General features: G+C 40.3%; 1 protein-coding gene and 1 non-coding gene across 3 annotated transcripts in view; one reads left to right on the top strand and one right to left on the bottom strand.

Annotated features, from left to right (window-relative positions):
• FRMD6 (FERM domain containing 6) overlaps positions 1–27,797 on the bottom strand; it is a 262,617-nt gene that overhangs the window by 152,403 nt on the left and 82,417 nt on the right. For both annotated transcript variants that reach the window (XM_040226753.1, XM_040226751.1), the window contains exon 3: positions 21,730–21,791. The gene's annotated coding sequence lies outside the window, so the exon portion shown is untranslated. The remainder of the gene's footprint in view (positions 1–21,729; positions 21,792–27,797) is intronic.
• On the top strand, positions 9,757–9,829 carry TRNAW-CCA. Its single transcript has one exon. It is a non-coding gene; the product is annotated as a tRNA-Trp (tRNA).

The following is a 27,797-nucleotide window of genomic DNA, read 5'->3' on the forward strand; positions in this document are numbered from 1 at the left end:
GTTGTTATGTCAAGAAGAAGGAGAAGATTTGGCTAGAATGTAGGATCTATGTTGGAATAAAAATGTCCCAAAGTCCATTTTTCTAAGCTTTAAGAAATAGTAATAGTAATAACTGGCATTTATTAAGTGCTTACTACATATTCCAGGTACTTTTCAAGCATGATCTCAATCTTCCACTCTTAGATGCTATCATTCCCATTCCTACACACAAGGACACTGGAGCTCAAAGAAGTCCCTGAGTTTGCCTGTCACACAGCTGTTGTGGCATAGCCAGCAATGAACCCAGATCTCTGGGTCCCGCCACTGCCCACTCTATAAAACTGCCTGATGAAAGCATTTTTCAGTTCATGTAATTCTTTTATATCCATTGATATTAGATATGCAATTAGGTGGGTGGTACAAGATTTCCAAGGTATGTGGGACTGAAATCTAGTCTGTGCCACTAGCTGAGCCTGAGCCAGAAGGCTGCATACTTCCAGTAAGGGCACTTTTTTTCTAATTAGCACAAAGGCTCAGTATAGGCTAGTGTTGGTCCCGATCAACATGACTGATTCTCAACACAACCTCAGAATTGATAGTTGGCAGAGCAGTTAGGATTATTCCAATTTTATACTAAAAAAAAAAAAAAAAAAAAAAGAGCCTTGAGGCTTGCATTAGGTAAGTGATTTATCTAAGGTAAAAATGAATTGCTGAGATAAAGATGTGGCTGAGGAAGGGATTAGATACCAGGCTGAGCAGGTTTCATCTGAAGCAAAAGGCAATAGGGGACTGTAGACATTGATAAATCAGGCTACACATTTGACTTCAACAGGGTCAAATGATAACTCATGGATGTAATAGATTGCCCTGGGCAGCTCAATGCCTTCCACCTGGCTAAATCATTTCTTTTCTAGAATTTTGGTCCTTTCTTGCATTTGAATTAGACCTTTACAGACACCTCCACGTCCTTTGAAGGCTAATCACCAGGATTAAGAAGAGTGAATCTGAAAGCAAATTTCCCTTCACCTCACTGTGTTTCATAATTGCACTTTACAGACTTCTTTAATTAGCTAGTTGTAATATTGTTGTTACTATCTTGAGAGTATCCAGGCCTAAGATTTTCTGAGTGTTTCCGAGCTACTGTCTATACCCTTACCTTATAGAGAAACGCTCCTACCTAAACCAGGTCCTTCAGATATAAGGGCGCAATAAATAAATTCACTTTCCTGAGTGAATTTAGCAATTCCTCTGGGATTTACAAGTTTTATAAGAATTCTTGTAAGAAAAATGGCTGCATAAGAACCAACTCATCCTGCTTCTAAAAATAGCCAAATGGTTAGTAGGCATTAAAAAGTACAATTAAACCCCAAAATTCCAGAGACTGGCTCTAAGAAATGCAATAGGTTTCTGATCAAATGTTTGGAAAATTCTAGACACTATACCTCTTATTTGGAGTGTCACAACACTGAGAGTCCTTCCTTATGGGTATGCAATTGTTTAATTTTTACAAAACTATTGTTTTTCATAAACTTGGCCAAGGTGAGATCCAATGAAACATTTTTATTCTTCTTAGTTATTTTTTATTAATATCCTGATGAACAAGCGTTCTATGGAACATGTTTTGAGAAATGCTGGACCACAGCCATGGACAAATTTGGGTATGAACAGTTACTTCTCTATTTAAACTCAGAGCTATTTCCTGTCCCTGAGTCCAGGGCTGGAGGGGCAGTGACAGGAAATGGACTAGGGGTGGCCGACCTCTCTTACTGAGTGAAACAAGAGCAGTTTTCATACCTCTATGTGCTTTGCATGTTTGAAGTAAGCATTGTTCCCACTGGGGGCTTTAATGTTGGAGTGAGTGACACAGAGAAGCCTGGAAAGTCTGGGGCTCCTTCTGATCAGTGGCAGTGGTACCAGCCGTGCTGTGTAGTCCCTAGTGAGGGTAGTGATAGAGCCAAGCTGCTTATGTGATGTGCCAGTTAGGTTGTGAGCTTCCTGTGTTTCCTATCTGGGTTCTGAGCAGATTGTCTTCTGTGCTCTTTTACTCTTCAACCCAAGCAGCTCTGCTTTTGGTTACCTAAGAAATTGAGATGTCTCATAAATTTCACTAGAAAAATTTTCAAAGGTTCCACTGGCAAAACAAAAACAGAATATCTTTTTTAAAGCAACAATAAAAGACAAAGCAAAGTAGTGTTTTAAAGTTCATACATGTAGCAACAATCTAGAAGTGATAGGTACTGTTCTGTCCCTGATAGCTCAGCTGGTGAAGAATCGATGTGCAATACAGGAGATCCCAGTTTGATTCTTGGGTCAGGAAGATCCCCTGGAGAAGGCCTAAGCTAGCCACTCCAGTACTTTTGGGCTTTCCTGTGGCTCAGATGGTAAAGAATCCATCTGCAATGCAGGAGACCTTGGTTTTGATCCTTGGGTTGGGAATATCCCCTGGAGAAAGGAACGGCTACCCACTCCAGTATTCTTGCCTGGAGAATTCCATGGACAGAGGAGCCTGGCAGGCTACAGTCCATGGGGTCACAAAGAGTCAGACTCAACTGAATGACTTTCACTTTCACTTTTCATGAACTTCTACAGTCACTTAACCTCTCTGGGGCTTAGTACTATGAACTGAATGTTTATGTTCTCCTAAAATCCAAAACAACCAAACCAAAAACCACATATGAAGCACTAATCCCCAGTGTGATGCTATTTGGGGGTAGATGGGAGGTGTTTAAGTTTAGATGAGGTCATGAGGGTGGAGCCCCTTGGAATCAGTGCCCTTATAAGAAGATGAAGGAACCAGAGCTCTCTCTGCCTTGTGAGGATACAGCAAGAAGGTGGGCATCTGTAAACCAGAAAGTGTGTCCTCACTAGACAGCAAATCTTCTGGCACCTTGATCCTAGACTTGCCAGCCTCCAAAATTGTGAGAAATAAATGCTTCTTGTGTAAGCCACCCAGTTTATGGCATTTTGTTATGGAAGTCCGAATTAAGATGCTTGTGTTTCCTATCTGTGAAACAGGAAAAATAAGGATTAAAAAAAAAGATTTTATGAAAAAAAGAAGCTTTGTACTAAATTTAAGGTAGAATGGGAGCAGGTAGAGGAAGACAGAAGAGAAAGGGAACATTGTTTTTTTGGCTGCCCGTCCTCTGAATCTCTTTTCTGTGTTTGAGGACATCACTACTGTGTGTCTGGTAGGAGGCCAGTTGGGTGTCCCCACGGGGGGGCTTTAATACTGGAGTGAGTGCACAGAGAAGCCTGAAAAGTTTGGGCCTCCTTCTGATCAGTGGTAGTGGTGCCAGCCACGGCGTATAGTCCCTAGTGGTGGCAGTGGTCGAGTCAAGCTGCTTACGCGATGGGAGAGCTGCGCTGTGTGATCCCTTTGGTCCTTATCTGGATTCTGAGTCTCGTTCTGTAGCATTTCAGTAGAGCCTGTGAATTTCTTTATACCCTTCCATTTAGTTCCTTACAGCTTAGCTTAGTCAGAGCCCAAACAAGTGAGAATTGTGACAGGCACAGATGTGACAGATCGGGGTTGTGGGGGGATAGGGGCGTGCTGGGGCAATAGTAGCTTTAGAAGGTCTGAGGCTCTCAGTTGAAATTTGCTTAAAGAGAGTAGAACTAGAATACTTGTCAGGGTTCTATTCTCATAGAATCCAGAAAATATTTCATCAGAGGGCAGCTTTTCTGCCCACTGTATTTATAATATATATTTTTTGTTACATAACCGAGTAGAAACCTATAGACCATCTTTATTTTAAACTTTGCCCAGTGCTTAGTTTTGTAAGGGTCTAATGTAATTTCATCTTTTAAAATGTCTAAGATCAAATTAGATGAGAACAGAGTAATACAGATGGTAAAAATGCCAGAGAACATAATAAAGAAGAAAGATGCTCTGCATGAAGAATAGTCTGCTAGAATTCTAACCCAAACAACCCTTGACTAGTGGGGACCAGGGGAGTTAATTGCCATTCTGCTGCAAACCTAAGCCTAGCTTTTTTCTGTTGACTGTACAGAGGAGGAATAAGATGCTACTGCAGTTCGGACTGGTTATCTTCATACACTGGGAAAGGTGTCACTTGCACAGGGCCAGTTAGGGATTTAGGGGTGTCACTGCCAACTCATTTGTTTGTCTAGAGAGGTCACCTCATTCTACTTCTCAAACTCAATGGCAGATGAAACCAAAAAGCTATAAATCATCTCTAGCTTGCTTATGTACCTCAAGCAGCTCTTGAAAAGGCCTAAAACTACTGTGTGATCTGTGATATCTTTATAAAGACTATAGAAAAATGAAGCAGGCGGTAGTGTCACCATATTGACTTGAGACCTTAGAGTAGTTATTAGTCTTCCCAAACTCCTCTTTGTGCTTTAGCTCAGCACCCCATGGCATTAAAATTCTCTGGCCTTACAAAAAAGCCTGAAATTCTTGGTCCTGGCATTGGCGCCTCTAGCTTAAGGAGCCAACACTGAAGATGAAATCAAAATGATGAGATTACGGTTTGGCTGCCACTCTACTCTGATGGCTTCTGATGTTGGATTTTGCCTGTCATCACCAGCCACAAATTTGCTGAGTTATTAAAGCCAAAAACAAGATCTCACTTTGCTGAAAGATGTTTCCATTTTCAAATATTGGGTATACTCATAATTGGGGGATGATGGAATCATGGCAGTAATATGATGATAATAAGAAAAAGAAGAATAGCAAGAGTCAGAGTTTGTTGAAGATTTACTATGTGTCAGGTACTACATGTTCACATCCTTACCACAGGAAAATCAGGATTAATATTCCTATTTTTACAAGTGAGGAAACCAAGACTCAGATGTACTACATGATCCAAAGTCACATAGCTAGTAAATGTGAAGCCTGGATTTGAATCTCAGTTTAGGGGCCTCTCTGCTTTCAATTCCTTTTCAGTCCTGCTTCAGAGGCAAAGAATTTACTTTTGAACCTTTAGCTAGATGAACTCCAATATAGGGTGATCTGCCAAATATGAGAGCCCTTTGGTGAAAGCTGGGTGGCCTAATCACAATTTTACATTGTGAGATTGCATGACTATGGAGAAAGGGTCATTCCCCTTCCCAGAACAAACCTGAGTTGCCTATTTGTGAGGGGGAAAGCTGGTTCACTGGGTGGGGGACTCAGGTGTCCTAAGGATCTGGGGGGCCTAGGATGACCTTTGCTGGAGAAGCAGAGGGGAACTCCTGCAGTGAATGGGACATGCTAAGGATACAACAGCAGCTGCAGGGAATGGGTACCTGATAGGAAGGAAATGTTCTAGCACTCCAGGCTGTTGTAGAGAAAAAAAAAAACCTCCAGAACTGTAATAAAGCAGAGAGGAATCATGGAATTGCCACAGTCAGAGCTGCTGTTTATTGAGTGTTTGCTGTGCTTTACATGTATTACTTCAATTAATACTCAGAGTGCTAGAAGGTAAGTACTGATCACAGTGTCATTTTAGGGATGAGGAGAGAGAGTTACCAAGAAGTTAAGAAGTTTGCCCAAATTACACGAGGAAAGAGTTGTAGGGCAGGGTTCAATCTCAGTCCATTTGCCTTCAGAGCTGACCCTCTTTGCCACTCTGCTGTTCAGCCTCTGGGGGAGGTGAACACGCAGGAGGCTGGCATTAGAAGAAACCACCAACAATACCTAGCCTAGGGCAGACAATGGTTTCCAAAGCAAAACGGAGTTCAGTGTCATCTCACAGTCTTGGCAAGGACTTGCTCACATGCTAATGATGGTGGTAAGTGCTTAACGGAGAAAATGCAGAGGGCCCTGGAATCTGATCATCATGTTACGGAAGATCCCACATGAACTGGGTGTAATATGTCACCTCATTCTCACGGGCACTAAATCTGAACTGGTGACCTCTATGCCCAAGTGACATCTCTGTCCAAATTCCCCATTTCTGTCAAAGCTATGCCAATGTGGAGGCACCTTGGTGCTTTCCGTCTCTTTATTAATGTTACTCAATCAAATTCCCTCAATTCTTTCTCAAGAAGTTTACCATCTCCACTAAGCTTCTTGTGTTTTACCTGAATTTTGCAATAATGCCTCACAGATTTCCCAGCCTCTTTTTCTCCCTTGAGTTGAACCAAATGCCTCTTTCAGGTGAGCTTCCCAGAGTGGCCATTGGAAATGACCTTAAATGAGGAATCAGGACAGCTGTGCACTGTTCTAGTTCTGCCACTCGGTAAGCGACACTGGAAGTGGCCTCTGGGTCTTTAGACTCTATGATCGTAAAAGGAGGAGTTGGAATGGATGCTATCCAAGGTCCCTTCCAGTGTTGTAATTATATGAATGCATGCATGAGTCAATTCTTTACTTTTATACTTGTCTGTGGGGTTTTGTTTGAACTTTTCAGCCTGGTGCTCAAGGCCGCTTATAAAAGTTTTCTCACACTATTGCGTAAGACAGTCATTCCTCCTATCATGATATCTATATTCATTTCCAAATCCTGGCTTTTCTTCCTGCTATTCTTGCTTTCTAAAAATTCCAATACCACTTCTTCATAGCCTGAACCTTAGACCATCACTGAGGTTCTGCTCATATCTTCTGCTCTTGGCTTCCCAGAGTGACCTCAGGCTGCAACAATTTCATTCTACATAAAATGTATGAGCATGGTTCTCCCTAAATAAAAATATGACTTATACTTTTACAGTCATGAACTATAAGAACAGAGGCAAAAGGAAATAAGTAAAACTGCAATGACTTGATTTGTATAAATTTTATATAGATCCTGAGTATTTTGTATTTTATCATTTTTCCCACAAATGTTAATCACAATCAAATCAGAAAACAGTCTAATCTAGAAGCTTAAAAGGTAAGCATTTATGAGTAACACATTTATTGATACATCCTTATGCTGAATTTTAAAATATAATCAATGCCTCTCTGTTGATGATTCAGGAAAGTGTTTCAAAAATGATTGTTGTTCCTATTTCAAAGAAAAAAATATGCATGGTAGGCAGTGGCCAAAGAGCCTGAACTCTGGAACCAGAATAAATTGTGGATTTAAATCCTCACTCTGCTACTAACTGCTAGTTAGTTAACTTCTCTAGGCCTCAGTTTCAACACATGTAAAATGAAATCACAACAGAAGCTACTTGGCAAGGCTGTTGGGAGGATTAATATCTATAAAACCCAAAGAGTTTCAGGCACACAGTAAACACATCTATTATTATTTTTACAATTAAATCTTACATATTTTAAATAAATCTTTAATTGTTTCATGAATGTAGATATTGTCTCCCCAAAGAAATAGCAAGGATTATCACTCTTTTCTATTTTTTTTTCATGTTCTAGCAAACAACTGATTCCTAGTTAGTACTTTGAATGAAGGTATGAATTAAGTAAATAAGTGAAAAAAATGAATGAGTTACTATCCATACTTAATAGGAAGGAGAAGCAGGTATAAAGATCAGTTTTATATAATTCTGCAAGAATGAACCCCAATACACCTGATCTCTTTCATGTACCACATGCCAGTTTGCTTTGTTTCTGTCTTACTGTAACTGGTTTTGCAGGAAGACATAAAGGATCTGCCTGCAATGCAGGAGACTTGGGTTCCATTCCTGGGTCAGAAAGATCTCCTGGAGAAGGAAATGGCAACCAACTCCAGTATTCTTGCCTGGGAAATCCCATAGACAGAGGAGCCTACTGCTGCTGCTGCTGCTGCTAACTTGCTTCAGAGTCATGTCCAACTCTGTGCCACCCCATAGATGGCAGCCCACCAGGCTCCACTGACCCTGGGATTCTCAAGGCAAGAACACTGGAGTGGGTTGCCATTGCCTTCTCCAACACCAGCACTGCAGGATCAAGAAAAATGAAAAGAGAACAAAAATCAATCCAATATCAGTTCTATATTTATGAGTATTCTTTACTTTAGGAAGAGTTGGCTTGTAGGAGGCATCTAACCATGACTCTCTGAAAATCATATTTAATCCTTATGATGGATCAAAAAACAGGAAAACAATACTGTGTAAGCAGGAACTAAAAAACTACAACTCTTGAGTATCTGGCATACATCTTTAACACATATTTCTTTTTTTCTGTTTTGCAACAATAATAAATCTAGAGGAGTGGAATGGGGTGGGAGGTGGGAGGGAGGTTCAAGATGGAGGGGACATATGTATACCTATGGTTGATTCATACTGATGTTTGGCAGAAATGACACAATAATGTAAAGCAATGATCCTCCAATTGAAAATAAATAAATTTAAATAAAAATTAAAAAAAAAAAATAAATACTTCTATTTTACCATCACTTGCCTAATTTTAAAATTGAAAAGTTTGTTTCAGATCAATAAGGCCCCTTTGTCACTGTGCTTTTAGAAGGGCATTGGCAGGGAGTTGGTGCAGCATCCCCCAGCTAGCCTGGTAGATAACGGTAGAGTTCAGAGGATGTGTTGCTGGGGTGAGGTGGAGAAGGGAACTCAGAGCACGGCCACCACAGCTGCTCTTCCAAACACATACCTGAAGGCAGTCATCAAGGACCAGCATGATATGCCACAATTTTAAACCATTTTGGTTTCTCAGAGGAAGAAATTTACAACATAAACAAATGTTAAGATCCTGCAGCTGTAGCCACTGGTTTCTCCATAATGTCTTGGTTTCTTTTTGAATCTTTATAGCCAAATCATAAGAGTTGGGAATGAGAATTTCAAATGGATTTACTGGCAGTATGTAATTCAATACTTAGTAAAATGAAAATCCTCTGAAAATGTATATAAGTGCCATTATGTTAAGAAGTTGGTGGTTTAGTCACTAAGTCATGTCCGACTGTGACCCCATGGTCTGCAGTCTGCCTGGCTTATCTGTCCATCAGATTCTCCAGGCAAGAATACTGGAGTAGGTTGCCATTTCCTTTTCCAGGGGCTCTTCCTGACACAGGGATCAAAAAGGCATCTCCTGTATTGGCCCGCGTATTCTTTATCACTGACCACCTGGGAAACCCATGTTATTACAGTAAAAAAGAGAAAGTGAATAATATGTTGGAATACGAAGATAAAATTTCATCAACTTATCTTTTTACTCCTTTTTATTGTGGGTTCTAAATATGGTCAAAATGAAATGTGTTTATTTTGCCCTGAATCTTCTCATTAGTGCACAGAAGGGGCATTTTTCGACTATTGTGCAATAGGAATTTCTTGTAAAGCAACCAAGTTCCCTTAAGAAGTGCTCTGGAAGGAAAACTTCACGTGGTTTTATTACATTTCTCACCACCATGCCAAACAAAATGCCAGTGCCAAGCTGGACAGGAAGAGGGTTGTGACATTAAATATTACATTCTGTTGAAGGTGAGATGACATATATATTGTGTTTTTCAGACCAAGCATGGCTTCTTAAGCCACTTCCTGTTTGCACATGGATTTCCTGGGGAATCTAGACCAGGGCATACTGTTGGGATAGCATGGGATTGAAGAAGGCTCATAGCCTTTGTACAGCCTTTAGAAGAGATGTGAAGTCTAGAGTCATAGAAGGGGTTGGTTGCAATTCCTGAGTTGAAAATACAGCAAAACTTTAAGGTAATAAGGCGAGAGAGGATGAGATGGTTGGATGGCATCATCAACACACTTGACATGAGTTTGAGCAAACTCCCAGAGAGAGCGAAGCATAGGGAAGCCCGGTGTGCTGCAGTCCACAAGGTTGCAAAGAGCTGGACACGACTTAGTGACTGAACAACAATATGTGTACTAGAGTCTGAGATACAATTATTTTCTTGAGTGCTGATCACAGGGCAGATAAGATCATTTAATAGCCCTACTCATCAAATGTGCCCTGCTTCCCTGGTGGCTGAGAGGTTAAAGCGTCTGCCTCCAATGCGGGAGACCCAGGTTCGATCCCTGGGTCAGGAAGATCCCCTGGAGAATGAAATGGCAATCCACTCCAGTATTCTTGCCAGGAGAATCCCATGGACGGAGAAGCCTAGTAGGTTACAGTCCACGGGGTTGTAAAGAGTCGGACACGACTGAACGACTTCACCTTACCTTACTCATCAAATGGAACAATCAGTGGTCAATATCTAAGCTATCTTGAAAGACAAGGTCACTGATTTCATCCTGGTCTCTACTAGATTATGACATATCTCAAAAATAAAACATTGACAGATGAATGAATAAAGAAGGTGTAGTATACATATATATGATGGAATACTACTCAGTCATAAAAAGAATGAAATTTGCAGCAACATGGGTGGATCTAGAGATTATCATCCTAAGTGAGGTCAGACAGAGAAAATACAAATATCATATGATACCACTTACATGTGGAATCTAAAAATATGATACAAATGAACTTAATTACAAAACAGAAATAGACTCACAGACACTAAAAAAACAAACCTACAGTTACCAAAGGGGAAAACAGTAGGAGAGGGATAAATTAGGAGTTTGGGATTAACAGATACACACTGTTGTATATATAAAATAAACAACAAGGTCCGACTATACAGCACAGGGAACTATTGGGTTGGCCAAAAGATTCATTCAGGTTTTTCCATAATATTTCACAAAAACACTCAAATGAACTTTTTGACCAATCCAATGTATTCACTATATTGTAATAATCTATAATGGAAAAGAATATGAAAAAGAATATACATGTATATATATGTGCATATATATGTGTGTGACGGACTCATTTTGATGCATACCTGAAACTAACACATTGTAAATCAACTATATTTCAATTAAAAAAATAAAGCAAAACAACCCCCTTATGCTTACCAATGTCCCCCCAAAAAGCCCAAGCAGAAAAAACTCTAATGCCACTCTCTCTAGAATATTAGGGATGACAAGACATCAGAGAATGACACAGACTTCTGCTTTTATCAGTAGTATAAAATATTCACAAATACTTACTGAGCCCTGAGCTGAATGCCTGGGCTAGACAAATAAATAAGACATAGCTTCTGCTCTAAAGGAGCTTACTATAGTCTACTAAGATAAGGCTTCAAGTCTCAGTGGAACATGCATGGCCAGCTGGGATTTTATATTCATAACAAATAATTTTTTTTTTAAAGTCTTTCACCTGTGGTTGTTCCAGTAGGTAATTTGTTACTTTATGTCTTTGGGGATGAAATTATTTTCGCACTCTGTATAGCTGTCTGGTTCAAGCCTCACACATTTAATGAAAAAATAGAAATCATTCCCAGGGTAGGAGGAGGTATAAGTTACTTTTGCTCAGCTGACTCCTTGAATCCTGGAAACAGTAGCATGTGATATCAAGAATTTGGCAAGCATCGGGAGAAAATCAATTGAGCTTTAACTTAGCATTTCATTGCCTCCTCACAAAATGAACCCAGAAGAGATACAGACATATAAACTTACTGATTTACAGCTTTCACAATATTTTCCCTGTTTCTCTACAATGTATTTGTTCTGCTTTAAGTGTTTCAAATTGTTGCTTAATCTATAAGGATATGCACTGTAAATGCTTCCAAAACATGAGAATTCCTCTAGCTGGGGAATAAAGAGATGGTTATAAAACTTCCTGGAGAGAATTTTCTTTATTTGTTTAACTCCTGTTCTAAACTGGGTGCAGTTTGATGGTGAGGATGCCTTCCCCATCTGTGTTACTCTGCATCTACTTCAGGACCCAGGGTATGGTAGGTGCTCCAAAAATGTTGGCTGAATGAATGCAGGAATGATGGATGGATGCATGTCTGGGTCTTCAAAAAGGAGGTAGTGGGTAAAGATGGGAGAGAGGCTGAGGAGGAAGGACAATCATTTTTACAGTCTGGGTAGTATGGGAGGGAGTGTGTGGAGTGCAGTGGCAGGTTAAGGGACACTGGAACATTGGTATAGTGGCTGAATGGGAAAGTGTGGTGTCAGAGAGTCTGCAGCCACTTTGGGATAGATGTCTGCTTTTCATGTCCCTGTGACAGTCAGTTTATCATTTCAACACTTTCTTTTACTTAGTTTTTTAAGGCCACACTAACTCAAGCCTCATAATAGGCTTCCATTTGGCCCCTGTATTAATTTACAGGCATAAAGAAGCCTGCTTTGGGGGCCCACCATGTAAGGATGAGTAGTCTGTGCACTGCACAATTCCAGAGGATGCCCACATGCAGGACAACTGTGGCAGCCCTGAGCTCCATGGTTCTCCCTATATGCATAATGGAATACATTTACAAATTTATAAACATGCTGAGAAGTACAGCTTTTTGTGAGGTACTTTTAACTATCTTTTCTCTACTCATTACATGTTCTTTAAGATCTAATGGGCTTTCCATCGTCCTCAGCTGTGAGAGTTTTCTTGTAAAAACAAATTGCACTTGTGTGCATGTGTACTTTGCTTCCACACACTGTAACTCTCAGTGATCATGAGGCATCTGCTTTGAACTGTTTCATACTGTGTGGAGTTCTGAGGTTGGAATGTTTGGGTTCAAATCCTGGCTCTATCACTTGCTGTGTGATCCTGGGGAGGCTACTTAACTTCTCTATGCCTCAGTTTCTTTACCTATAAAACAGGAGTGATAAGCACTTCCACCTTATTGGAATGATGTGAGAAATAATTGAACTAATCTCTGTGAAGAACTTAGCACAGTGATTAGAACAGAGGGAGTATACAGAGGCAAAGGCAATTAGGCTGCTAAAATTATTATTGCTAGTACTAGACCATCAGGTTTGGTCTGCTGGGTAGAATGCCTGAGCCCCTACAGCTAGGACTGCCCATCTAGGGCCTGTCCCTTTCCAATGGGCAGGCAGATATATCCAGGCTGTTCATTTCTTGAGACTTAACCAGACCATTCCCAGCTGTGGGTAGCTATATCACAAACATACACATACTTTAAGCACACACACCTATCCCCTCTATTCCAGGAGCTGCCAACAACTACATATAACATCAAGATGCTGTTAGGGTTCCTTTCCCTGTCTCTTTTTCCAGTCAATTCCATGGAAACATAATTGTTGGATTTAAGAGGGAAATGAAAAAAACAAACAAACAAAACAAAACAGAGGGAAATGAGAACTGGGAGGCCTAGTACCTGTATCTGGGTAACAGAACTCTGACAGGTAACAATGAGTTTTGGCAAAGGATGACCACGAGAAAGGAGACAGAAGACAAGTTTCCTTGTCGTTTTTGGTGGTAGTGAGTCTGAACATGTGCCAGATTGTAAATGGGGTGGGGAATACATTAAATACGGAGAGTGACATGGAAATTCATGACCAAGTTGGTGGTGGGGGTCTACGGACAGGTAGACAGAGAGGGAAGCTCCCTAGCAGGTTGAAGACCAGGGTCCAACAATGAATAAGGACGAGGGGATTAGAACACATTCTCTCATTTACTCATTCATTGACAAACTGTTATTGAGCATTGACTGTGTGCTCGCATGTGTTTGTTATAGGCAGGAATCAGGAGAGAACAGGGTCCCTGCCGTAAGAGAGCGTATGGTCTAATGTAGACAAAAACTGTATTCCCAGTGAGAAATCATACCCTAGAAGTACTGTAAAGCATTATGGAGGTTAGGGCATAGTATGTGGTCTGATGAAGATTTTTTTTTTGCAGAAAATTTGGTGCAGTAGGATCAGTGTGGTTGGGGTAAAACATGGGAGTAAAGAGGGATGAGATAGGAAAGGTAATTCGCAACAACATCATGAAGATTTTCTTAGAATCAAAGGTTATGTGTTCTTGATTTTGAGGGCACTCGGCAGCACAAAGCTTAAGCATCAGAGGTCAAGGACTGGAATCCAGGGAAGGAAGTTGGGTGGTCAGTTTTAAAAAATGATATAAATATATGAAGAAAACTCAACTGAGAATATTTATTGCAAGGTCCCACCTCCCTTAGGTTTTTTTAAGAGGTGAAGGACTATCCCTGCCTGTAATGGGACATTTTCTAAAGAGACCTGACCATCTTCAGGCCTTCCTGGCACTCCTTTCACTTCAGAGTGAACCATGTGGCAGCCTATATATTTGTGGTGGGTGAGTTTTCATAAAGCTGTAAAGAAAAGGAAACCTATCATTTATTAGCTTCCTGTAGCCACATTCAGATTCCTGAGCCTAGCATTCATGGTCATCCAATCGCTTCCGCCTAAACTCATACCAGTGCCCTATACGGATCCTCCTTTCCAGCCAAACGAGTCTCAGAACAAGTCCTGCACTTTCCTGCGCCAATGCTTCTGGTCCTCTTCTTCAAAGGCTTAACCTCTCTTACCCTCAGTTTCCTCACCCAGGGACTCATTTAGGATATTATGTGGGTCATATGTCTGTAAGCACCTAGCATAGAGCCTGGCATGAAAACATTATTCAACAAATGTAAGCAACTGCCAAACTCAAGTTCCAGATCCTTGTCTGCATGTCACAAACTTCAGTACACAAATGTTTTCAGGGCTGGGCATGAGATGAGAGGTGAGAAGGGAAGCAGACTATAAAGGATACGCCCTGCTTAGAGGCAGTGAACATAGAAAGAAACAAAAAAAAATACAAAATGAAAATGAAAATAAACACAAAATCATGCAAGTGATCTCATTTGGCTTAAGCCCATCAATCAAAAGTCCCTTTGACTTTTGCCCCCTCATGTTCGATTGTAAATATCCCTCCTTATATAATTCTCTTTCATCCACCCTTCATGAACCTATTTTTCATTTACTTCATATTCTTTATGGTGTCATTGATATTTCAGTATAAAGTTTTTGAGTCTCAGGTTTACTATATTAAGTCAAGCTACATGTATAAACTATCTAGGACATGGCATATAAATGTTCACTTTGTTATTAATAATGATAATAATGATCTTATAAATCTCATAAATTAAGAGACTAAGTCTCCAAGAGCTTCAGGAATCTCTTTCCTGCTTGTTCACTTAGTGAAGAACAAATAATAACGATAACAATGGCTATTACTCACTGAGTAATTAACTATATGGCAGAATCTGCTCCGAGTGCTCCCTATACCTTACCACATTTCTGCCCATGAGAGCCCTTCAGTTAGGCTCTATTAGTGTCATACCTATTGTAGAGGTGAAGAAACTGAGGCATCAAAAGATAAGTCCCTAAGTTAAGTTATAGAGTTGGGAAGTGGCGGAGTCAGGATCTGAATCAGTTGGCCTGGCCCCACAGCCCCTGTACTCAACTACTGCACTGTACTCATTCCAGACAATTTCCATGCAACCTTGACGCTATGGTGCATTAACTCCTCTGCAACTTTCCCTACAGTTAGTTGAGTTGCTCCTTCTTCTCTACTCCCATAGCACTTGAATATATCTCCCCTATAGCAAAGATCACAGTAAACCTTGATTTTTTAATGTATGTGCTTAACTGTATGTGAGTTTCTCAAGGAAGAGTCTGTAAATTACTCATCATTATACACTTAGCATAGGGCTTGGCACATATTTGATGGGTGAAAATGTGTGTTAAAATGTAATCAAACTGACAGGACCTCAGTTAAACTTGATGTTCATGATGATGGTGGCTATGAGAGACAGAACATGGATGAATGGAAATTTCAAAGGATAAGAACCACAGTGCTAGGCTATTGGCAGTTTATACTCTGGGTTTTGTAATAATCACTGTTGTTATTCTTTCCTGGGTTGAAGAAGCCAAAATTACTCCTAAGGTGTCTCATTTAATCAGAGGCCTCAGTTTTTTTTTTAACTACATGCCTTTCTAACCGATCCCTTCACAGAAGTATCAGTTCACAGCAGATGGGACTGCCCTGTGAAAGCCACAGAAGAAACAAAGGATGTGCTGAAAACTATGCCACTTAGTGACAATGATTATCATTTCACCAGAGGTTATACAAACCAGCCAAGAAAATGATTGGAGGAGGCTCGGCTCTACCCCAATATGAGCCAAGTATCTATATTTTATTCTAAGAATGCCTTCTGAGGTGCTTTAAATTTTATAATCCTTCCCCTTCTATTATTTTGCTTGATTCTTACAATAGCTTACAGGAGTAGGCAGGAGAAGCTCAGGAAAAGGAGGGACTTGCCTCATGCATATGGCCAGTGAAAGATGAAATCAGGACCGGGCCTTATTTTCCATACGATATTTACACAACATGCCAGACAAGAAGGTCAGAGTAATTAATTTGCTTTGGAGAGGTTCCTGCCCACAGTGTGCCCAAATCTGGACTGTGAAGACAGGGAGGTTTTTAAACATGATGGAAGAGGAAACCCCAAGGACTAGGCCAAGGGACAACATGCTGAGGTCAAAGAAAAGATGGAGGACATGAGTTTAGGGCTAGAAGGACATTCTCGGTGATGCTTACTCTTATGGAGACCACAAAACCTCTGTCACAGAAGGAAGTCATATATTGAATTTTATAGTATCAAAAAATTTTTGAACTCTTTCTACATCAAAAACAGAGATGAGATAGGCAAGTGTGAGGCTAGAAGACAGAGGAATTTTCAGTTGACATGAATTCCCTTGGCAAACTATGTTAATGTTCTGGTCCTGATTTTAAAGACCTCTTTCCCTGCGTTGTCATGATGTCACTAGGAGACGCATCTGGTGCCTCTGAACCCCATCCTGGCACCCCATGCTCGCCTATACTGGGTTTTCTGTCCACACTACAGGAAGGAGGAGAAATCCTGAAGCAGGAAACGATTAGAATGCCTTCTTTAGTGTTGGCGTGTAAGCGTGCTTTGTGCTTCTTCCTGCTTTGTCCCTCTGGTTCCTGCAGACTCTGTGGGCCCCCATCTTGGATACTCTTCCTATGGACCATTCTCCTGGGTCTTGGGTGCGAGGCTTGCTCGGACCCTTGGCTCGTTCTGACTCCCCTTGGTCTCCAGTCTGTGGGCTACTCCTCTCCCCACTGCTGACCACAGGGCTCAAGCTGGACTTGCTCTGGCTCCTGACTACACCCACTTGCTGCCAGCTGCCCGGAGCTGACAGAGGTCTCCAGTGGACATCTACTTTCTTACAGAATGTGGGAGCGGACCAGACCAAACAGCCTGAAATTCTGAGAATACATACTGATAGGTCCATGTTCACAAAGATACATTCATGTTCCTGAGCTTTCGCTGGGTATGATAAAGAGAGAGAGAGAGAGAGATGGAGAGTTAGTTAGTTCTTGGCATCTGCAAATGAAATATGAGGCAGAGTCCTAGCAGAAGGCACTGCAGTTTGGGCAGCTGTATCCTATTAAAAAATCATGAGAAACTCTGTATCCCTGCCATTGTGTTGAAGAAGGAAAGCAAATACCTTAGCGTTTCCCAAAGAAAACATTTTTGTGACCTAAAGTTCTGTAAAATCTTGTAAGTTCTGTAAATCTGGTAAACGTGGGAACAGTTTGGTAGGTGCCCTGTAAGTCCTCACCTCAGGAGGCCCCGGAAGCGGACGCGAAATTCCACTCCCTTCTGCTAGGGAGCACCTGGGGGGGTGGGCGGAGTGAAAGCCACCCCAACCGAGGTAATGCAAAAAAGTCCTGATGCTCAAGGAGTGCAGATAAAGCCATCTTGATAGTCACAGCCTGTCTTTCAAAAAATTATCTCATTAGGTAAGGTAGAATCACATATTGGCTTTAATTCTTTTCCTCCAAATTTTTAGACTGTCTCTGGACACTAAAATTAAAATGTAAGCCTTATTTTAAAATTAAAATAATAAATCATCTTAAAATTACAATTTTAACAATTCTCAGCAATGAAATAGGACTCATAAACCTGTTCCTGGTAGCCATTTTGGGTCACTGATGGGGCGTTATTTCTCTAGGCATAAAGAAGTTATTTTTATATGCACTGTACCATGATGAAAAAGTCCAAATTGGTCTTACATAAAAGAATAGGTTTACATTTTATTTTAGTAATACAAAATGCGTATAGATCTAAAAAGAGAGACCTTTTTTTCTAGGGTATTTTTAAAGGCTCTGTGAATATTTATATTTTACTTCTGCATATACTCTGTTCTATGCTTGGAATACTTCAGGCAATAAACTCCAGAGCAGGTCCAGAAGTGGGAACTACATAGTTGCTGTGGTGAAGAAGAGCTTGTTGCACCTTTCAGTCTGAAAAGTGAAGGTTGAAGGCATAGAAGATTGATGTTTACAAAACTATAAAGAACAGGGCAGGGTGAACACAGCATGGACCTTCCCCAAAGATTAGTCAAAGGTAGCTTTTGCATAAATGAAAAAATCATGAGATCACACAGTGGGTAGTAATTCTGCTACCCATTGGAACAAGAGATTTTCCCATTAGAAAAAAATAAGTTGAAGGGAATATGAATTTAACAATAACTAAGTATTGTGGGGTTCTGGGAGTGCCTCATAGAAAGCAAACTTATCTTCCCCTATCTCCCAACCAACTGTCCCGGGTAGTCATTTTAGAATCAGGCTACTTAGCTAGAGCAACAGCCAGGCCTGTGGTCTGATCCACATATGACAATTCTTTGATTCTTTTATGAGAATGATGGTCTTGGTAAGTGGTCATCTGCCCTCCGCCTTGCCTCCTGTAAATTAAGGGCTCCATACTGCTGAATTTAATAACTTGAGTATAAAAAACAGGAGACATGGGGACCGTCTTTATTACTGTAACTTGAATACAAAGACCAGCACGAGGTTTGCTCAGCAGCAGCATGCTGGGAATTTAGCACACTACCAGAATTTCGTTATCCCAGTTTGTGATGCCAAATGTACAGTTCCATCGCACGGCCTCACTGAGATCTGGCTCCTTCCGACATTTCCTTTTTTTGTGAAGTATTTGAGGAGAGTAGCAAATCAATGAGGAAGGAGAGTATTCCTGGAATATCTATGTCACCTCAAAACATTTCCTCTTTCCCTTTTCACCTTACCTCCTCCCACTCTCTCCCTCACTTCATACGAACAGAAGGGGTGATAAAAGGCACGGCAGGGCATCAGCAGGAAATAATTCTTAGAGGTGGCCCCCTCTAAATATCAACACAAGATCACCTCATTGGCCTGGAACACCTGCTTTTCTTATAGCGAGTGACTAGTTCCAGGCCCAGCAAGGGTACGTGAGAATGTCAACTGGGAACCCAGGGGGGTTAACCCATAACCCATTGCTGTGCTCCTTGGTCTGTCCTGGCTAGAAGGCTCAGAACTAATCTGTCCACAGAACTAATCTTCAGAAACCAAAGAGGGAAACAATCTCAACTGTAAATCCCAGCTGTGCCTATAATAAAATAAGGGCTAGCATCTAGTAAATCCCCTTTTCCTTAGACAATTATTTGTGTGCATGTGGAAGGGAGGGGATTGGTTAAGGACAAATCATATAACTTAAGCATATGAAGAAAAGGAGTCCCCTTTCTCTCTTCAAAAATTTGCTATTAAATTAAAATGGTCTGTAAGCCTTTGACTCTTCAAGTGTGTATTGAAATGGAACAAAAGGACTCCTTTGAGGAGACAGCATTAAGCTGAGTTGATGGAAAGTAAAAACTCTTTAAAATGAAAGCCTTCCCTTTAAGGACTTTGTGTTCCAAATTCAACTACATTCTCTTCTCAGTCACCTTAGGCATTTGTTTTTAATAAGTCTTTACTAAGTCAACAGTTCAACAAAGGACCTCAAAACCGTGCTTCTGACCAGAAAAATAAGTACCAATTCCAGATGTTTCTCATTTCTCCATGTCACTAATTCAAACTCAGAAATCTCTTGTTTATTGGACATGTATATAAGCTTAATGCTTTATATAACCTCTCTTCTAAGAATCTCCTCTCCTATCTCTGCATCCTTTCTGTTGCCAAAGCCATCTATTTCTCATAGATGGAACTGGATCTTGCTAGCATATCCTATAGTCTCTCTAAGAAATATTTAAACTTATGCCAAAATGAGATTTCATAATGATTTCATTATGATATTTCATAATCATATATAACTTTTATCTATTTCTATTAGCATTTAATGAAAGGTTAGGGAAATTCTCTTCTCCAGAAATCCTTAAAAATTGGATACATGCTTTGCTTTGTAAGTTGAATAGAGGCTGGGAGGTAAATCACCTTTCAAGGTGCTCTTTAGGTCCTTTGACCTTTTGCTGCCTGCACGTGAACTTTTGTATTCTGCTCCAAAGGGCAAAACTAATATCAGGCACTATTCCATGATCTCCTAGCCATACAGGTGGGCTATGAATGATGATTTCCACACTTAACTCATGTCCTTAATTCTACCTGGTGCCATGCTAGAATCCCAGCACTGGCCAAGGGACTAGAGGAACAGAAAGCAAAGAGCTGACAATAACAACAACAAATCTGCATGGAAAATACAATGTACTTGTGGTAGAATCATGCAAGGGAGATACACTTTATCTCTCCCTGATGTGCTTGTTTTTAATAGGATGAAGTCTAAAGTGACATTTTTTATGTGAAAATTTTGAATTATAATTCTGTTAATAAAATGATCTTTAATCATGGCTAAATATTTATTGAGTCAGGCACTGTGCTAAGTGCTCCTGAATTACCTCCATTATTTCTTACAATACTAACAAGTAGATTATATTATTTCCATTTTACAAATGAGGGAACTGAGTTTTAGAGACTCTGCTGCCTACTTGCTAAAGAAATATGCATGGCATAGAGAATAAATCACATATATATTTGCAAATGAGGGGTATCTCCAGCAAAGGTATTGTAGGTATTATATTATAAAGGTATTATATATAAACTGCATTTAGCAGTTATTTCAGAATGACAGCATCCTCATGCACGTTCATTTTAGATTTAGCAGATAATTCATAAGTATTGTCAGTTACACGTTAACTAGTGGCTCAGTCATATCTGACTCTTTGTGACCCCATGGACTGTAGCCTGCCAGGCTTCTGTGACCATGGAATTCTCCAGGCATGAATATTGGAGTGGGTTACCATTCCCTTCTCCAGGGGATCTTCCCAACCCAGGGATCGAACCCAGGTCACCTGCATTATAAGCAGATGCTTTACCATCTGAGCCACCAGGTGGCTCAAGTATTCCCAGGGTTACACCAAATTATAGTAAGGCTGGACATGAAATGGCTGCTGGAGAGCTATCTAGACTGGCCACTGGAATTGGAGATAATGGATAGTGTATAGACCTCAAACATATTTTAAATACAAGGAAACATGAGCTCCTTTTGAAAACACAATCCTTTGCAAATGACTCTTGAGGTAACAATTCAAAGCTTTCAGCCCACATAAAAATAACAACTTCCCTTATAGACGGCATGTCTCATGGATACCAAGTATTAAAGGCAACCAGCTTAGAAGACAGGCACCTGTTTATAACTGTGCCTTCTGTAACTTACAGAAGCTTTCCTTCTCAAAGCTAAACAAGGGTTTACATCAGTTAATTAGTTGATAACGTCTACTGAATTCTTAGTTTTGATGGAGTTCCATATTAGATAGCACTTACATTGTCATAAAGACGGTGTGTTTGTAATGAAGTATGAGTCTGTGAAGCCAATTTTGCTTGCTAAATGAGGAATGGATAAACCTGCAGGGAAGAGGAAAAGACAAAGGAGGAAAGAAAGGAAGAAGAGATATCAAATCTATCAAATTCCATCAATCCAGAGGATTTCTGTTCCTTTGGTCCATGAAGCCTGTCTTGGACAGTGGTTCTCAAACTCACGTGTACATCAGAATCACCTCGCGGGTTTGTTAAAAGCGCAAGAAAGGGCCTGAGAGTTTGCACACCTAACAAGTTTCCCAGTGCTGCTGATGCTGAATGTGGATCTGGAGACCACACTTCAGAACCACTGCTCTAAAATGACTGGGGGTCCTGGTGGATCTTTCCCAGTTTACATTCTTGATATTTGTCCAAGGCTGACACCATCACTGGATTTCCTAAACCTGAGTTCTTTTGAAATATGTTACAGGTTCACACTTAGTACTTCTTACCTGATGAAATTTAACGTTTCCAACCAGAAGAAGCTTCATGAGAAAAGAAATGGATGGAAAGGCTGTTGAGAGAAGGATAAGAGGCAATCAAGAGAGGAATATAAATTACTCTATCATTATAATTAACATTCACTTTGGACTGAGTAAACGAGATTATCCCAAGGATAAATGAGTTATATTTTCTACCTCGCTTTTTATTAGCAACTTAAGTTTGCAGATGAAGAAGACGCAACTGGATCAACATAGTGACTAGCACAAAAGGACATTTGATGATTTAGCAATAAATTTTACTGAATAGAAAGTGACAATATCAAAGTTACAACTAACATTCTGAAAAACATTAATTAATGTTTATTTTGACTTAAGTATTGTTTGTCCAACTGGAGGTGCTTATTTTAGTAAACAAAGTATTACAATTTTTTTTGCATCCCCAAACCTGCTTCCTAGTGCAATGATATGATCTATTTATTTGATGGTTTATTTCTTTTTCTAGATTACCAAATAATATGGATAAATAATAAGAACTGCAAAGAAATGTCTGAGAGGTACATGTGCATGGTGCTTGTGAGTCTAAGGAAAATGGAGGCTGGGATTTTTTAGTAAAAGCACTTTTAAAGTATTTTATCATTATTTACAAGTAAGGGAGAGAATACCATTTCTTTTTTGGCCAGGGAGTCAGTTCTCATCAGAGTTGGTCTCTTCACCTTTTCCTTTGTAATCCCCATCATATCAAATTCAAGGAACTTAGGGATCCACAGGGGATCTACACTTCTTCCAAGTTCTTCCCTTTTAGACAGTTTTGGTCAATTCAAACCAAATGCCAGGCTCACTCTCAGATACATTCACAGGCCTCCTGGCACACATGTGTACCTGATCTGGCTTTGTAGCCTGCTCTTGGCAGTATAGAGATAACTTTGATGTCTAGAACACTGCAAAAAGTGGCTTGCAGTACGTGCTGTATCTCAGCCACCCCATCCCACTTCCATGTGGATACAAAGGAAGTTGTCAGTCATTTCGGGAGTTCAATGCTAGCTCCACTTCTCCCCCCACCACACCCATTTCTGGATTAAGGCTGATTACAGCTCATGCCTCTGCTCCGCAATGTCAATCTAAAATGGCCCAGAGTTCTGACTTGTGAAGATGAAATATCAGTTTGACCTTCTTTAATTGAGCCTACCATTCTCTGACTGCCTAAACTGAGAGGCTTCCTACAGATAAGAGCTGGCTCAGAAAATTTCACACTTAAAGTCGCATTTGTAAAAGATGGGGTCACCTCCATTGGACTAAATACATCCTACAATACTATTATTCTAGAAGAGCCATGGTGAATTCACACCTATTTTACAAAGCGCTTTCTTTTAAAAAACTTATGGCAAGTCAGTGCTTCTCAGCTCAGCAGGGCAAGGTGCCCACAGATTTGAACATGTTAGCCTGCCTAGGCTAGAAATTCAGGAACTTCAAGACACTAAGCTCGTTTCTAGTATTGTGTGTCAGCAAAGACTATTCTCTTTTTCCCTTAATGAAAAAAGTATCAGCTGCAAACATTTATTGAGCTTTGAGGTTGGCACAAAAGAAGTATTAGATGTGATTTTTGCCCTGAAAGTGTTTACAATGAAGTTTAAATGAGAAAATTAAGTCTGCACATGTAAAATCAGAAACAATGAAAGAATGCCTAGCATCAAGCATGAACTGTGCAGTGCAGACAGTACAGATGTATGATGTCAGAGTGCTGTGAAGAGCTTTAGGAAACAAGTGAATAGGTAAAGATTAAAGGATGCATATGATTTGTATAAAAACATGGGTGGTCTTTCTCTGTGTTTTATTTATAATGCAAAAGTTTACACAATTTAATACCACTCACTAAATCTCATTGTAAGGGTCTGGAAGTCTCAAACTGGTAACCAATGGGCCAAAGGACTTTTTTCTTCTACCAACATTTGGAATGTTTTAAAACAAATTTGTATTAGCTGTCAACATTAAGTTGAAAGATTTTACATTGAAATGTATAATTTCTGTTTTCTCTTAAACAAAGTGGAGAGTCTACCAAAACCCGGCCCACATTTCTAAATGGTAACAATGAACTCCAGTACTCTTGCCTGGAAAATCCCATGGACGGAGGAGCCTGGTAGGCTGCAGTCCATGGGGTCACTAAGAGTCGGACACGACTGAGCGACTTCACTTTCACTTTCCACTTTCATGCATTGGAGACAGAAATGGCAACCCACCCCAGTGTTCTTGCCTGGAGAATCCCAGGGATGGGGGAGCCTGGTGGGCTGCCGTTTATGGGGTCGCACAGAGTTGGACACGACTGAAGCGACTTAGCAGCAGCAGCAGCAGCAACAATGAACTAGAGTTGAGTAAAATCCATCCCCATTACATGGAACACTAGCTCTCCAGTCTCCACAGCCCATACCAATCCCTAAGCTTCCACCACTTAACCTACTTCACTTTTGAATATTACCTGCATGCGTGTTAATTCATTTCAGTCATGTATCGGACTCTTTGGGACCCTATGGACTGTAGTCAACCAGGCTCCTCTGTCCATGGGACTCTCCAGGCAAGAATACTGGAGTGGGTTGCCATTTCCTCCTCCAGGGGATCTTCCCACCCAGGGATCATTGGCAAACAGGTTCTTTACTACTAGCACCACCTGGGAATATCACCTACTTGAACCCTGTGGGCAGCTGAGCTCATGAACCCTGCTATATGTTAGCAGGGCCTCCTGCATGGGGTGGGTTGCAGGAGGCTGTCACAAATGTTCCACTCCAACCAATTCAATCAAAACTACAAGTGATCCTGCCCTCTCAGCCTAGAAAGGGAAAGTGACTTTCACACAGAAGGATATTTTATAAAATATTATGCTCAGTCTACAGAGGAAAATATCATGGACAACACATACAGAGAGCTGAGCTCTGGTTTTTGCAAGTGCACTGGCAATTGCCACTCAATATGCACATTCTTCACTGGGGGTTTGGGGGCTCTGTTTGCACAGGAAGGATGGGTGCTTTATTAACTCTTTCAGTTCACTTAATGTAGGAAGACCCATGTGAGCAAATTTTATGTATGAAAATTTGGAGTGGTATAGCAGATAAATTGGATTATACTTTTTTTCAGAAAATTTACTTTTTTTTTTTAAAGATTTGTTCATATATATTTGAAATCTAGTCAAATCTATATGTAAAGTAGCCTTGCATGTCCTAGAAAGTGGGGCACTTCTGAGTGAATATTTACTGCGGACAATCAGTTCCTTAGTGTATGACTGAGGAAAAGCATGGAGCATCCAAATGCTCAGCAGGTCATATTTGGAATTAGTTTCATGCTGGTGTTGGAATAGTCATTCATTAGTTCATTAGGCCATCCCAAATGTATTTATTTGGCCCAATGGGACTTGTCTCAGCCCTTCTATCAATCAGCTCTATGAACTTGGGCAGATCCCTTAATCTCCGCTGGTTTTGGTTCTTCAAATGAGGAAATCATATTAAGTGATCTCGAAGTTCCCTAAAGATGAAACATGCCAATTTTTCACCTGAGGTGCCTAGAATAAAAGGAGAATAATTTGTTCTGAGTTTATGGTTGACCTGCAGTGCTTTGACTTTGAACACCTCTGTCCATCATGGTCAACGTGCAGCAGGTGGTAGGGCTGATTGATGCTCAACTTGCAGCCACCAGGAAGACTACTCTGGTTTTCCACATTCAATTTCCATTTTCCTTCTGTTTGGCCCTATAATCCACTGGTAGATTACCAGGGGTTTCTGGTTGTGAAATACTTTGTCATCTCCCAAATTAAAAGTACAACTCATGTACATTTCTATACCCTTCTCCCTCATACTCCTTCCTTTTGGCCATTTTCTCTTCAATAAAATCATATAAAGTTTCATTTGGTGATCCATTCACATTGTATGAACTTCAAAATTTATAAGAGCATATAGAGTACACAGTAAAATATGCCTACTCAAGCCTCAGACATGATGATACAAACTATGGCAGAAAATGAAGAGGAACTGAAGTGTCTGTTGACCTTGAAGAGGGTGAAAGAAGAGAGTAAAAAAGCTGGCTTAACACTCAACATTCAAAAAATGAAGATTGTGGCATCCAGTCTCATCACTTCATGCAAATTCTGGATTCAGTTGGATATATCCTTGCCTTTCTCCCTTGGCTTTTTTCTTCTCTTCTTTTCTCAGCTATTTGTAAAGCCTTCTCAGACAACCACTTTGCTTTCTTGTATTTCTTTTTCTTTGGGATGGTTTTAGTCACTGCCTCCTATACCATGTTATGAATCTCTGCCCATAGTTCTTCAGGCACTTTGTCTATTGGATCAAATCTGTTGAATCTATTCGTCACTTCCACTGTATAATCACAAGGAATTTGATTTAGGTCATAAAGGCTATAACAGTGTGAAAGTTCATAAGGTCATAACAGCCTGAAAAAATGAGTGGTTTTCCCTACTTTCTTCAATTTAAACCTGAATTTTGCAATAAGGAGCTCATGATCTGAGCCACATTCAGCTCCAGGTCTTGTTTTTGCTGGCTGTATAGAGTTTTTCCATCTTTGGCTGCAAAGAATATAACCAACCTGATTTTTGTATTGACCATCTGGTTATGTCCAAGTGTAGAATCATCCCTTGTGTTGTTGGAAGAGGGTGTTTTCTATGACCAGTGTGTTCTCTTGACAAAATTCTGTTAGCCTTTGCCCTGCTTCATTTTTTACTCCAAGGCCAAACTTGCCTGTTACTCCAGGTATCTCTTGACTTCCTACTTTTGCACTCCAGTCCCCTACAATGAAAAGGACATCTTTTTTTGGTGTTAGTTCTAAAAAGTCTTCTAGGTCTTCACAGTACCTTTCAACTTCAGTTTCTTCAGCATTACTTATTGGGGCATAGACTCAGATTCCTATGATGTTGAATGGTTTGTCTTGGAAACAAACTGAGATCATTTTGTTGTTTTTGAGATTGCACTCGATTTGTTACTCTTTTCCAGCCAAATTGAGAACTGGTAAATCTGATAATGTCTATTTAATTTTAACTTGCATTTTTCTTATAAGGGAATATGACAGATTTAGAAGACCATCAGTTCACATTCATTTTTCCTGTTTGGTCTGTATCAGATTACTGTTTCTTTGGCTTTTCCCAGGTGATGCAGTGGTAAAGAATCTGCCTGCCAGGGCGGGAGATGTGGGTTCAATCCCTGGTTCAGGAAGATCCCCTGGAGGAGGAAACGGCAATCCACTCTGTATTCTTGTGTGGAAGAGCTCAAGGACAGAGAAGTCAGGTGGGCTACAGTCCATGGGGTCGCAAAGAGTTGGACACTACTGAGCAACTGAGCACATTCTTTCTTTCCTTTCTATTTACAGGAATCCCTTCCATATTACAGAAATTAGCCCTTTTACTTCACAAAGTGTAGCAAATATTTTTCCTGGCTTGCTTTTGTATTTTAACATTGTTGTAACACTCACTTAGGTAGAAGATTTTATTTTTGAGTGGTTGAATTTACTGACCTTTTCTTTTAGGACTTCTTTTTATTGTTTTGGTGTTTGGGGGGGAGGGGCAATATTTTTACCCTTCAAGAATCTTTGTGCAAAAAGTCCTATTCATATTTTCTCCCAGCACATTTATGATTTCACCTTTCACCTTGAAATTTTTGGATACATTTGGAATTATTTTGGTATACTATTCTCCTCCTCCTCTAGTTCCCTTCTCGTTTTTTAAACCTTAGGCAAGTCACCAGGCAGTTGTAACAGGCTAGGCAAAGCCCTTCCCTACCTGGCAGGCTTCTCTCTTCTTGAGAATCTCAGACAAAGAACTAGCTACTCTGAGCTTGGTTTGAAAGGCGATGAAGGATGTGGAAACCAGAAGCAACTGAAATTAGGAAGGGAATAGTGCCAGGAATCTCCAAGTAGTTCTTCGCAGAAGCATTCACAGTTGTTGGTTTAAAATATGAGGGTAAAATATCTGGATTTCTGGGCTTATTCTTCAAGCTCTATTGCTTATCCAATAACCATAAGACTTGATGATAAAGTCAATTTGGCAAATACTAGAGACTGTCCAGACCAACAAGTGCCTAACAAAGAGA

This window comes from Oryx dammah, unplaced genomic scaffold, assembly GCF_014754425.2.
Source record: "Oryx dammah isolate SB20612 unplaced genomic scaffold, SCBI_Odam_1.1 HiC_scaffold_26, whole genome shotgun sequence".
NCBI lineage: Eukaryota > Metazoa > Chordata > Mammalia > Artiodactyla > Bovidae > Oryx > Oryx dammah.